General features: G+C 44.7%; 1 long non-coding RNA gene and 2 other non-coding genes across 3 annotated transcripts; 1 reads left to right on the top strand and 2 right to left on the bottom strand.

The window, feature by feature from the left end:
- The first annotated feature begins 9257 nt into the window (after positions 1-9257).
- LOC139399401 (uncharacterized) lies at positions 9258-12147 on the top strand. The gene is made up of 3 exons (XR_011632072.1): positions 9258-9321; positions 11363-11577; positions 11981-12147. It is a non-coding gene; the product is annotated as an uncharacterized lncRNA (long non-coding RNA).
- Positions 9751-9822, bottom strand: trnah-gug (transfer RNA histidin (anticodon GUG)). Its single transcript has one exon. It is a non-coding gene; the product is annotated as a tRNA-His (tRNA).
- trnah-gug (transfer RNA histidin (anticodon GUG)) lies at positions 10422-10493 on the bottom strand. The gene has a single exon. It is a non-coding gene; the product is annotated as a tRNA-His (tRNA).
- Positions 12148-14560: the final 2413 nt, after the last annotated feature.

Below are 14560 nucleotides of genomic sequence, written 5' to 3'. Positions count from 1 at the left end.
TGCTGTGAGACTCGAAATTGAGCTCAAGTGCATCCTGTTTCTATTGATCATCCTTGAGATGTTTCTACAACTTGTTTGGAGTCCACCTGTGGTAAATTCAATTGATTGGACATGATTTGGAAAGGCACGTACCGGTCTATATAAGGTCTCACAGTTGACAGTGCATATCAGAGCAAAACCAAGCCATGAGGTCGAAGGAATTGTCCGTAGAGCTCCAAGATAGGATTGTGATCTGGGGAAGGGTACCAAAAAAATTCTGCAGCATTGAAGGATCTGTAGTGCTGTCAGGTCAGAGTTAATTAATCTGTAGTGCTGTCAGGTCAGAGTTAATTAATCTGTAGTGCTGTCAGGTCAGAGTTAATGGATATGTAGTGCTGTCAGGTCAGAGTTAATTCATCTGTAGTGCTGTCAGGTCAGAGTTAACGGATCTGTAGTGCTGTCAGGTCAGAGTTAATGGATCTGTAGTGCTGTCAGGTCAGAGTTAATTAATATGTAGTGCTGTCAGGTCAGAGTTAATTCATCTGTAGTGCTGTCAGGTCAGAGTTAATGGATCTGTAGTGCTGTAGGTCAGAGTTAATGGATCTGTAGTGCTGTCAGGTCAGAGTTAATGGATCTGTAGTGCTGTCAGGTCAGAGTTAATTAATATGTAGTGCTGTCAGGTCAGAGTTAATTAATATGTAGTGCTGTCAGGTCAGAGTTAATGGATCTGTAGTGCTGTCAGGTCAGAGTTAATGGATCTGTAGTGCTGTCAGGTCAGAGTGTCCATCTGGCCTGCACACCGTCATAACCTATGTCTCTGTGTTTTCTACCATCTTGTTGTTTTCGTTGCTAAACAACAAAGACTAGGATGGGTCGGGGTCCTAACTTTCAGTTGAGAGTTAGAACAGTAGAATACACAAGGTGCAATTTCCTCTTGTTATGTCAGTCACTGACAGTCACTCAATTAGTCATGTCAGCTGACATTTTTTAGATCAGTGAGTTAGTCTTGCAGACAGCTATCTAAACTTGCAGTAATCATGGTCGAATTACCAACTCAGGGGGCCCCCATTGATTTTGTTAGTCACTCTCAGTAAGGTATCATGTTAAAAACAGCAAACATTTATCTTAATTTACCCTATGGAAAACTGTGTAGAACTGCAGGAAATTAGCTGTAAAATGGAGAGAGAGAGGGAGGGAGGGAGAGAGGGAGGGAGAGTGAGAGACTGACGGAGAGAGAGTGGGAGGGAGAGGGAGAGGGAGGGAGAGAGACAGATGGAGAGAGAGAGGTAGGGAGAGGGAGGGAGAGAGACAGATGGAGAGAGAGAAGGAGGCAGAGGGAGGGAGAGAGAGAGACAGATGGAGAGAGAGAGGGAGGGAGAGGGAGGGGGAGGGAGGCAGGGAGGGAGGCAGGGAGGGAGGCAGGGAGGGAGGGAGGGGGGAGAGAGAGGGAGGGAGGGAGGGAGGGAGGGAGGGAGGGAGGGAGGGAGGGGGAGAGAGAGAGACAGATGGAGAGAGAGAGGGAGGGAGAGGGAGAGGGAGGGAGAGAGAGAGACAGATGGAGAGAGAGAGGGAGTGAGAGGGAGCGGGAGGGAGGGAGAGAGACAGATGGAGGAAGAGGGGAGGGAGAGGGAGAGGGAGGGAGGGAGGCAGGGAGGGAGGCAGGGAGGGGGGAGAGAGAGGGAGGGAGGGAGGGAGGGAGGGAGGGAGAGGGGGAGGGAGGCGGAGGGAGAGGGAGGGAGATAGAGAGAGAGAGAGGGAGGGAGAGGGAGGGAGAGAGACAGATGGAGAGAGAGAAGGAGGCAGAGGGAGGGAGAGAGAGAGACAGATGGAGAGAGAGAGGGAGGGAGAGGGAGGGAGAGAGAAATAGACAGATGGAGAGAGAGAGAGAGAGAGAGAGAGAGAGAGAGGGAGAGAGAGGGGGAGAGAGACAGACAGAGAGAGAGAGAAGACAAATTCACAGCTGCTAAATAGGAGAAGGCCAGCAGAGCACACCACTGCACAGTAACCAGCCAATCAGGTGTACGATCACCCTCCTCTGATCAGCCAACCAAGTGCACACATCATCACCCTCCTCTGATCAGCCAACCAAGTGCACACATCATCACCCTCCTCTGATCAGCCAACCAAGTGCACACACCATCACCCTCCTCTGATCAGCCTCTGAACAGCCAACCAAGTGTACACATCATCACCCTCTTCATTCACACTAAAGCAAATTGAGCTTCATGGACTGTAAACTGTTTCTGTCACATTACTGTATGTGGCATTTGACCTCTCAGTACCAAATGGCACCCTATTACCTACGTGGTGCACTACTTTTGACCAGAGCCCATAGGGTTCCCATAGGCTATCATAGGGTTCCCATAGGCTATCACAGGGCTCCCATAGGCTATCATAGGGCTCCCATAGGCTATCATAGGGTTCCCATAGGCTATCATAGGGCTCCCATAGGCTATCATAGGGTTCCCATAGGCTATCATAGGGTTCCCATAGGCTATCATAGGGCTCTCATAGGCTATCATAGGGTTCCCATAGGCTATCATAGGACTCCCATAGGCTATCATAGGGTTCCCATAGGCTATCATAGGGCTCTCATAGGCTATCATAGGGTTCCCATAGGCTATCATACGGCTCCCATAGGCTATCATAGGGTTCCCATAGGCTATCATAGGGCTCCCATTGGCTATCATAGGGCTCACATAGGCTATCATATGGCTCCCATAGGCTATCATAGGGCTGCCATAGGCTATCATAGGGCTCCCATAGGCTATCACAGGGCTCCCATAGGGCTATCATATGGTTCTCATACAGCTCTCATAGGGCTTCCATTGGGGTATCATAGGGCTCCCGAAGGGCTATCTATCATAGGGTTATTATGGGGCTCCCATAGGGTTATCATGGGACTCCCATAGGGTTATCATGGGGCTCCCATAGGTTTCCCATATGGTTATCATGGGGCTCCCATATGGTTATCATGGGGCTCCCATAGGGTTATCATGGGGGCTCCCATAGGGTTATCATGGGGTCTCCCATAGGGCTATCATGGGGGCTCCCATAGGGTTATCATGGGGGCTCCCATAGGGCTATCATGGGGCTCCCATAGGTTTCCCATATGGTTATCATGTGGTTATCATAGGACTCCCATGGAGTCATCATAGGGCTCTCATAGGGTTATCATAGGGCTCTCATGGGGCTCTCATAGGGTTATCATAGGGCTCTCATAGGGTTATCATAGGGCTCCCATAGGGTTATCATAGGGCTCTCATAGGGTTATCATAGGGCTCTCATGGGGCTCTCATAGGGTTATCATAGGGCTCTCATAGGGTTATCATAGGGCTCCCATAGGGTTATCATAGGGCTCTCATAGGGTTATCATAGGGCTCTCATAGGGTTATCATAGGGCTCTCATATGGTTATCATGGGGCTCTCATTAGGCTTTCATAGGGTTATCATAGGGCTCTCATAGGGTTATCATAGGGTTATCATAGGGCTCTCATAGGGTTATCATAGGGCTCTCATAGGGTTATCATAGGGCTCTCATATGGTTATCATGGGGCTCTCATAAGGCTCTCATAGGGTTATCATAGGGCTCGCATAGGGCTCCCATAGGGCTCCCATAGGGTTATCATAGGGCTCCCATAGGGCTCCCATAGGGCTCCCATAGGGCTCCCATAGGGCTCTCATAGTGCTCTGTTCAAAAGTGGTGCAATAAGAAATAGGGTGTCATTTGTGATGCAGTCTGTGTTTGTTGTGTCTGTTATGTTTGTTGTGTCTGTTCTGTTTGTTGTGTCTGTTTTGTTTGTTGTGTCTGTTCTGTCTGTTCTGTTTGTTGTGTCTGTTCTGTCTGTTCTGTTTGTTGTGTCTGTTCTGTTTGTTGTGTCTGATCTGTTTGTTGTGTCTGTTCTGTTTGTTGTGTCTGTTTTGTTTGTTGTGTCTGTTTTGTTTGTTGTGTCTGTTCTGTCTGTTCTGTTTGTTGTGTCTGTTCTGTCTGTTTTGTTTGTTGTGTCTGATCTGTTTGTTGTGTCTGTTCTGTTTGTTGTGTCTGTTTTGTTTGTTGGTGTTCTATTGTTGTGTTGTGTCTGTTCTGTCTGTTGGTGTTCTATTGTTGCGTTGTGTCTGTTCTGTCTGTTGGTGTTCTATTGTTGCGTTGTGTCTGTTCTGTCTGTTGGTGTTCTATTGTTGCGTTGTGTCTGTTCTGTCTGTTGGTGTTATATTGTTGTGTTGTGTCTGTTCTGTCTGTTGGTGTTCTATTGTTGCGTTGTGTCTGTTCTGTCTGTTGGTGTTCTATTGTTGCGTTGTGTCTGTTCTGTCTGTTGGTGTGCTATTGTTGTGTTGTGTCTGTTCTGTCTGTTGGTGTGCTATTGTTGTGTTGTGTCTGTTCTGTCTGTTGGTGTGCTATTGTTGCGTTGTGTCTGTTCTGTCTGTTGGTGTGCTATTGTTGTGTTGTGTGTGTAAATGTAAAAAAAAAAAAAACATGTGCTGATGAATGCTCCTCGTAACTAAGCAACAGACAACATGTCAAGCCTCTTGTCTTGTTATTTGACCCATAGAGATACAACAATATGGTATGGCATAGGCTACTATAATTAGTGTTGTATTTAGTTCCGTGGCTGAACCCCTGTGAAATAATGAATCAGTCAAGGCAGGATGTGAACCTGTTATCCAATAACGGGAACAGTTGGCTGTTGAAAATACTGACTTTCCACGTGTCCCAAATCAATCAATTATTCACTGCAGGCACCATACAAAATCAGGGCAACATCAATATTTCAAGGCCTGGTTTATCTTTAAGGCCCGGTTTCCCGATAGCAATGGAACTAAGGCTTAGCAGTGTTTAAACGAAGCATATTTCCTACAAAAGCCGAAGATGTAACATGGGATTCCCAAACAACACGCAGAATGAACAGTCGCTCTTAAGTGCGTCGTTGGAGCATTTTGTCGATACTGATGGGATCGAAAGAAAGGAAACGCTGCTCTCGGGTCCGCTTTCTCAATTCAAATTTGACCTTAACATTATAATTATTTCACAATACTGACGACGGATCAGCTCTTAGAGAGCTATTGTCACCTACGGCTGCAAATATTGATGCGGCGTATTCTAACGCTTTCCCAATAAAAATGCACTAAATCACCGATTTGGCACATCATTGCGCGCATGTTAGGCTACACATCATGAGATATGTTGTGACAAATTACAGACAGTAGCCCACAAGTAGCAAAAATATAATTATATTTATTGAACATTAAATGTATTTCAATATTATTGAAATAGGCCTATAGCCTTCTGTATTCATATTTTAATGCGGTCATTTCGATGTTCATATGAAGCATGATTTTAGTCGCTTGTTTGTATCAATTACAAAGACATGAGCAACTTTGTATCTGCAGTCAACTTTGTTCTGAAGTTATCGGCGGTCACAGAGAGACGATAACTCATGTGATTATATGTATAGCGGAGATCTTCTGTGTATAAGGTGACGCGGGAGGGCAACAACAAAAAAAAGCATCTTGCGACGGACACACTTAGCTGTTTTACGAGTGATCTGAGGCATGTAGATGACGAGCATTATCAAGTGCGACATTAATAACGACGGTTATGGGAAAGAGCTCAGAGATTTATCGATGCTCCTACCAAGGTTCTAGCTAGGAACGCCCTTCACACTGTGTCCTGTATTAAAGTTAATTAGAAGTCATTTTGCAAGCCAATAACTGGAAGTCTATGGATATCTGCTAGCATGCAATTCAACATCGAAATTAGGATATGTCTAAAAAAAATAATACTTGAATCAGTTATAGAACCCATTGCCCTATATGGTTGTGAGGTGTTGGGTCTGCTCACCAACCAAGAATTCACAAAATAGGACAAACACTAAATTGAGACTCTGCATGCAGAATTCTGCAAAACCATCCCCAGTGTACAACGTAAAACACCAAATAATTAATGCAGAGCAGAATTAGGATGATACTCACTAACTATCCGAATCCAGAAAGGAGCCTTCCAATTCTACAACCACCTAAAAGGAAGTGATTCCCAAACTTTCATCACCTACAGAGAGATTAACCTAGTGAAGAGTCCCCTATGCAAGCTGGTCCTGGGGCTCTGTTCACAAACACAAATAGGCCCTACAGAGACCCAGGACAGCAACACAATTAGACTCAACCAAATCATGAGAAAACAAAAAGATAATTACTTGACACATTGGAAAGCATTAACAAAAAAACAGAGCAAACTAGAATGCTATTTGGCCCTAAACTGAGAGTACACAGTGGCAGAATACCTGACCACTGTGACTGACCCAAACTTAAGGAAAGCTTTGACTATGTACAGACTCAGTGAGCATAGCTTTGCTATTGAGAAAGGCTGCTGTAGGCAGACCTGGCTCTCAAGAGAAGACAGGCTATGTGCACACTGCCCACACAATGAGGTGGAAACTGAGCTGCACTTCCTAACCTACTGCCCAATGTATGACCATATTAGAGACACATATTTCCCTCAGATTACACAAACCCACAAAATCCCTTTAATTGGGGAGAGAGAGAGAGAGAGAGAGAGAGAGAGAGAGAGAGAGAGAAGTGGGGGAGGGGTTGTCTCTTCCCACAGCCACAATAGGGGCGGAGGCTATTGTTGTGTTCTCTGTTGCCATGGAACATCTATGGACCATTTTAAACACCATTATGGAACATTTTCCTTTCTTATATTACCATCTAGTGGACGATTGGAGTTAGTGGACATATTTATCATAACATTAGGGAAAGGGAAAGGGGATACCTAGTCAGTTGCACAACTGAATGCATTCAACCGAAAAGTGTCTAATGCATTTAAACCAACCTGATGGAGTCATAGTTTCATTAGGGAACTTATTTTCCCTCCTGAGAGGTTCCTCCTGTTGTTCTCTTAATATTTATATAGATTTATTCTAAACTAAGCAAAAAAATCAACATCCCTTTTCAGGACCCTGTCTTTCAAAGATAATTTGTAAAAATCCAAATAACTTCACTGATCCTCATTGTAAAGGGTTTAAACACTGTTTCCCATGCCTGTTCAATGAACCATAAACCATTAATGAACATGCACCTGTGGAACGGTCGTTAACACTAACAGGTACAGACGGTAGGCAATTAAGGTCACAGTTATGAAAATTTAGGACACTAAAGGCCTTTCTACGGCCTCTGAAAAACACCAAAAGAAAGATTCCCAGGGTCCCTGCTCATCTGCGTGAACGTGCCTGAGGCATGCTGCAAGGAGGCATGAGGACTGCAGATGTGGCCAGAGCAATAAATTGCAATGTCCATACTGTGAGACGTCTAAGACAGCGCAACAGGGAGACAGGACAGACAGCTGATCGTCCTCGCAGTGGCAGACCACGTGTAACAACACCTGCACAGGATCGGTACATCCGAACAACACCCCCCTGGACAGGTAGAGGATGGCAACAACAACTGCCAGAGTTACACCAGGAACACACAATCCCTCCATCAGTGCGCAGACTGTCTGCAATAGGCTGAGAGAGGCTGGACTGAGGGCTTGTAGGCCTGTTGTAAGGCAAGTCCTCACCAGATATCACCGGCAACAACGTCGCCTATGGGCACAAACCCACCGTCGCTGGACCAGACAGGACTGGCAAAAGTGATCTTCACTGACGAGTCGCGGTTTTGTCTCACCAGGGGTGATGGTCGGATTCGCGTTTATCAATGAAGGAATGGGCGTTACACCGAGGCCTGTACTCTGGAGCGGGATCGATTTGGAGGTGGAGGGTGAGTGGACTGAGCTTATTATCATTGCAGGCAATCTCAACGCTGTGCGTTACAGGGAAGACATCCTCCTCCCTCATGTGGTACCCCTCCTGCAGGCTCATCCTGACATGACCCTCCAGCATGACAATGCCACCAGCCATACTGCTCGTTCTGTGCGTGATTTCCTGCAAGACAGGAATGTCAGTGTTCTGCCATGGCCAGCGAAGAGCCCGGATCTCAATCCCATAGAGCACGTCTGGGACCTGTTGGATCGGAGGGTGGGGCTAGGGCCGTTCCCCCAGAAATGTCAGGAACTTGCAGGTGCCTTGGTGGAAGAGTGGGGTAACATATCACAGCAAGAACTGGCAAATCTGGTGCAGTCCATGAGGAGGAGATGCACTGCAGTTCTTAATGCAGCTGGTGGCCACACCAGATACTGACTGTTACTTTTGATTTTGACCCCCCCTTTGTTCAGGGACACATTATTCCATTTCTGTTAGTCACATGTCTGTGGAACTTGTTCAGTTTATGTCTCAGTTGTTGAATTTTGTTATGTTCATACAAATATTTACACATGTTAAGTTTACTGAAAATAAACGCAGCTGACAGTGAGAGGACGTTTATTTTTTTGCTGAGTTTATATGTTAGTTGGTGGTGTGTAATAGTGGTATATAGATGGTGGAGTGTAATAGTGGTATATAGTTGGTGGTATGTAATAGTGGTATATAGTTGGTGGTATGTAATAGTGGTATATAGTTGGTGGTATGTAATAGTGGTATATAGTTGGTGGTGTGTAATAGTGGTATATAGTTGGTGGTATGTAATAGTGGTATATAGTTGGTGGTATGTAATAGTGGTATATAGTTGGTGGTATGTAATAGTGGTATATAGTTGGTGGTATGTAATAGTGGTATATAGTTGGTGGTATATAGTGGTATATAGATGGTAGTGTGTAATAGTGGTATATAGATGGTGGTGTGTAATAGTGGTATATAGATGTTAGTTGGTGGTGTGTAATAGTGGTATATAGTTGGTGGTGTGTAATAGTGGTATATAGATGGTGGTATGTAATAGTGGTATTTAGATGTTAGATGGTGGTGCAATTATTTAATTTCCCCCTTCGTGGTTAGAGCGTCGGGCCAGTAACCGAAAGGTTGCTGGATCGAATCCCAGAGCTGAAGCTAAAAATCTGTCGTTCTGTCCCAGAGCAAGGCAGTTAACCCACTGTTCCCCTGGCACCAAAGACGTGGATGTCGATTAAGGCAGCCACCCCCCCCCCCCCTTTCTGATTCAGAAGGGTTGGGTTACATGCGGTAGACACATTTCAGTTGAAGACACTCAGTTGTACAACTGACTAGGTATCCCCATTTCCCTTTCCTTTTTCGTTTTTGTATCACATAATGTAACGTGATTGAATACAAGCAAACTGACAGTAGGTGGCGACATGCACAAACAAAATGTGCAAACGCCTTGATACCAAAACAGAAGAAGAACCTTACCGCTCTTTTTTTTCTAAAGGGGGCACGGCGTGTGTCACGTTGCGTGGGACAGTCAGGAACACATTCACAACAATGTGGCAGAATCTTTGGAATTGGAAGTAACAGTCCTGTGAGTCCAAATGTTTACACTCTTATGTTGCTAAATTTGATGGGAAATACAACACACATGACAAAATTGCAATTGAGCGTTCAGTAGCTTGCTATAGCTAATGTTAGTTGTCTTGATTTAGCTAACGTAGCCCATTCGACACTTTACTAGTTAAATACACAGGTAGCTGTTGACTAACTAACCTGACGTATTGGTTTAATTTGTCTGTTCCGCTTGAATTGTCCATGTCTTTCTTGTTAACTAGCTAACGTAACGTTACGTAGCTGAAGTGATACAGTTTTTGTCTCTTTCCTTGTGCAACACGATGTGTAACGTTCGCTAATTAGTCAACCTCCGAAAGGGCTTATTAATGTCAAAATGAGTTAGCTCTCAGTTTATCTATCTAATCCAAAAAAAGAGCCCTTATGCCGTGACATTGTGAATTCGCAATGCCGTGACCCGGATTCGAACCGGGGTTGCTGCGGCCACAACGCAGAGTACTAACCACTATACGATCACGGCGAGCTACCAGGGCTGTGTGGAAGGAGGGGATTCTGGGCTACTCAAACGTGCACATATGTCTACGCAGTGACGTAAACACGCCCGCTAAGCGGTTTCTCTTTTTTTTCTTCTTCAAAAGCTCGTTCACGGATGTTTAGGAACAGGTATAATTTGCTTGTTTGTTAATTAGCCAGTTCAAATCAATCAATGGAATTTTGAAAGATTAGGATGAACAGTGTCGGAGTCCGCAGTATGTATGTATGAGATGGGATGTATAATCATTATGGACAGTAACGTTTTGTGTATACAGTGTATATAGTGTATCTGAAGAATACGTGGATATAATAGTATATGTAACGTTACAGCAATAGTTGAATAGGATGGCCTTGACTATAATACAGTGTATATTCATGTGAAACGGGTACAACGGTATGTAAACATTATTACATTGACCAGTGGTCCATGTACAAAGGCCTGCAGCCACTACGGTGCAGGGTTGATTAACCGGCTAGTGACAGTGATTAAGTTTAGCTAAACAAACATTTTCGTTTTAGCCAGACTATAGTTATTCCAGGGAGGGAAAAAAAAGAGCCCATTTGCCGTGACATTGTGTATCGCAATGCCGTGACCCGGATTCGAACCGGGGTTGCTGCGGCCACAACGCAGAGTACTAACCACTATACGATCACGGCGAGCTACCAGGGCTGTGCGCTAAGAAGGAGGAAATAGATTTTTAACTGAAGCCTGCAGTGACGTGGACAAGCGCAACCATTTCATTTGCATGCAAGTATTCACATTAATTGTCCAAGCCGTTGTAATATTTCACTCAATGTAATTGATTTAGTTTTGAGATGTATATAATCTAATATTTGCATAGCTAACGTTAGCTAGTACTACCGAAATATATATTTACATTTTATTTGTTTATTTAATCTCTATTTTATCATGGAGTCATAGTGAGACCAATATCTATTTCACAGATTAGCGCTAAATTACAGAAATACCCAACACACATCAGAATACAAATGAAACGCAACCAGAAAGAAAAACATGCTCATAAATGAACATATTCATCAGTAATAAGGTCCGCTTTCTGAATTGACCTACCAAAACATCCAATTGAAGAACCACTAACAACTAAAAGGAGTTTTAACTAACTCAATCGAGACTGAAGGAATTTCCACTTAAACATCCCTGGGACTGGGGTGTGGTTTTACATGCAGCCTGGTTGAGAACCAGTTGAAGAAAGCCTCTGAATTAGCAGTGAGTGATCAACACTATCAAAGTCTTTTGACAGGTCAATTAGAGGGCAGAACAATGTTGCCTTTATCCATACAATTAACACACAATTTACATATTTCATATCAACACTAGCGTATGGTGTGTGTGTGTGTATATATATATATATATTACCCATGTTGTATGCCAAGTGTGTGTGTGTGTATATATATATATATACCAACGTTTGTTGTGTGTGTGTATATATAATTACCCATGTTTGTTGTATGCCAAATAGCTGTTTTTATAGTAGTTTGAATGGCTAACAGTGGCTTTTTCTCAGGAGGATACTCCAGAGCTGTGATAATGAATGGAAAACTCATCCCCCATACTCCACTGGCTGTGGACTTCTGGCAGGTCAGGAAGTGTCCGCATGTCCGCCTGTTCTTCCTGTCCCATATGCACAGTGACCATACCGTGAGCCTGACCTCGACCTGGGCCAACAGACCAATCTACTGTTCACCGGTTACTGCCACGCTGCTCAAACTCAAACTACAGGTGTGAAAGACAAAGTATCAATTGTATTCTACATTAAACACACGGCAACATGAGGAATGTAGATATGGGATAATTGTTTAAACTATTCTTGCTTGCCATTACCAATTCTTGAGCTAGCTTTTGAAATATGAATGACTGTATACACCATAGCGTCAGTGGAGGCTGGTGAAGGGAGGACGGCTCATAGTAATAGCTGGAATGGAGCGACTGAGACCATGTATTTGATCCCATTCCACCAATTCCGCTCCAGCAATTACCATGAGCCCGTCCTCCCCAATTAAGGTGCCACCAACCACCCTCTGCGTAGCATCTACTTTTTTAATTTGCAAAAGTGTTGATTAGCTTTTAGGTGCTCTATACTTCAGTTTGTGATAAGGCCTCCTCTCCTCTTCCCTGTGTTCAGGTCAGAGAGAGATGGATCCATCCTCTAGAGGTGGGCGAACCCAACATGTTGCCTCTGGATGATATAGGCAAGGAGAGGTTGACCGTCACTCTCATGGATGCTAACCACTGTCCAGGGGCGGTCATGTTCCTGTTCCAAGGATACTTTGGCACCATACTGTATACTGGTGACTATTCCACACACTATACTCTACACTGGTGACTATTCTACACGCCATACTGTACATACTACACTGTACTTCACAGTCTCTCTCTCTAACTAGTCAACTTTGGCATTTAGCCAGCCAATGAAGTGACACACAGATTGTACAATATTAGGAGGCAATATATATATATATATATATATATATATATATATATATATATAATCTCAGCAAAAAAAGAAACGTCCTCTCACTGTCAGCTGCGTTTATTTTCAGCAAACTTAACATGTAAATATTTGTATGAACATAAGATTCAACAACTGAGAGACAAACTGAACAAGTTTCACAGACATGTGACCAACAGAAATGTAATAATGTGTCCCTGAACAAAGGGGGGGGGGTCAAAATCAAAAGTAACAGTCAGTATCTGGTGTGGCCACCAGCTGCATTAAGTACTGCAGTGCATCTCCTGCTCATGGACTGCACCAGATTTGCCAGTTCTTGCTGTGATATGTCACCCCACTCTTCCGCCAAGGCACCTGCAAGTTCCCGGACATTTCTGGGGGGAATGGCCCAGCCCCACCCTCTGATCCGACAGGTCCCAGACGTGCTCAATGGGATTGAGATCCGGGCTCTTCGCTGGCCATGGAGGAACACTGACATTCCTGTCTTGCAGGAAATCACACACAGAACGAGCAGCATGGCTGGTGGCATTGTCATGCTGGAGGGTCATGTCAGGATGAGCCTGCAGGAAGGGTACCACATGAGGGTGGAGGATGTCTTCCCTGTAACGCACAGCGTTGAGATTGCCTGCAATGCTCAACAAGCTCAGTCCGATGATGCTGTGACACACCGCCCCAGACCATGATGGACCCTCCACCTCCAAATCGATCCCGCTCCAGAGTACAGTCCTCGGTGAAAACGCTCCTTCCTTCGACAAGAAATGCAAATCCGACCATCACCCCTGGTGAGACGAAAACTCGTCTTGTCAGTGAAGTGCACTTTTTGCCAGTCCTGTCTGGTCCAGCGACGGTGGGTTTGTGCCCATAGGCAACGTTGTTGCCAGTGATGTCTGGTGAGGACCTGCCTTACAACAGGCCTACAAGCCCTCAGTCCAGCCTATTGAGGACAGTCTGAGCACTGATAGAGGGATTGTGCGTTCCTGGTGTAACTCGGGCAGTTGTTGTTGCCATCCTGTATCTGTCCCGCAGGTGTGATGTTCGGATGTACCGATCCTGTGCAGGTGTTGTTACACGTGGTCTGCCACTGCGAGGACGATCAGCTGTCCGCCCTGTTTCCCTGTTGCGCTGTCTTAGGCGCTCACAGTACAGACAATGCAATTTATTGCCCTGGCCACATCTGCAGTCTTCATGCCTCCTTGCAGCATGCCTGTTCACACAGATGAGCAGGGACCCTGGGCATCTTTCTTTTGGTGTAGAAAGGATCAGTACAAAGGCCTCTTTAGTGTCCTAAGTTTAATTGCCTACCGTCTGTAAGCTGTTAGTGTCTTAACGAACGTTCCATAGGTGCATGTTCATTAATTGTTTGTTTCATTAACAAGCATGGGAAGCAGTGTTTAAACCCTTTACAATGAAGATTTGTGAAGTTATTTGGATTTTTACGAATTATCTTTGAAAAACAGGGTCCTGAAAAAGGGACGTTTCGTTTTTTGCTGAGTTTATATATGTAACAGTATAAATTTAGACCGTCCCCTCGCGCATACCCGGGCGTGAACCAGGGACCTTCTGCACACATCAACAGTCACCCTCCAAGCATCGTTACCCATCGCTCCACAAAAGCCGCGGCCCTTGCAAAGCAAGGGGAACTACTACTTCAAGGTCTCAGAGCAAGTGACGTCACCGATTGAAACGCTATTTAGCGCACACTGCTAACTAAGCTAGCCGTTTCACATCCGTTACATATATACAGTGCCTTGCGAAAGTATTCGGCCCCCTTGAACTTTGCGACCTTTTGCCACATTTCAGGCTTCAAACATAAAGATATAAAACTGTATTTTTTTGTGAAGAATCAACAACAAGTGGGACGCAATCATGAAGTGGAACGACATTTATTGGATATTTCAAACTTTTTTAACAAATCAAAAACTGAAGAATTGGGCATGCAAAATTATTCAGCCCCCTTAAGGTAATACTTTGTAGCGCCACCTTTTGCTGCGATTACAGCTGTAAGTCGCTTGGGGTATGTCTCTATCAGTTTTGCACATCGAGAGACTGACATTTTTTCCCATTCCTCCTTGCAAAACAGCTCGAGCTCAGTGAGGTTGGATGGAGAGCATTTGTGAACAGCAGTTCTCAGTTCTTTCCACAGATTCTCGATTGGATTCAGGTCTGGACTTTGACTTGGCCATTCTAACACCTGGATATGTTTATTTTTGAACCATTCCATTGTAGATTTTGCTTTATGTTTTGGATCATTGT

Source organism: Oncorhynchus clarkii, unplaced genomic scaffold (assembly GCF_045791955.1).
Source record: "Oncorhynchus clarkii lewisi isolate Uvic-CL-2024 unplaced genomic scaffold, UVic_Ocla_1.0 unplaced_contig_2967_pilon_pilon, whole genome shotgun sequence".
NCBI lineage: Eukaryota > Metazoa > Chordata > Actinopteri > Salmoniformes > Salmonidae > Oncorhynchus > Oncorhynchus clarkii.
This window is presented reverse-complemented; position numbering and strand designations above follow the sequence as displayed.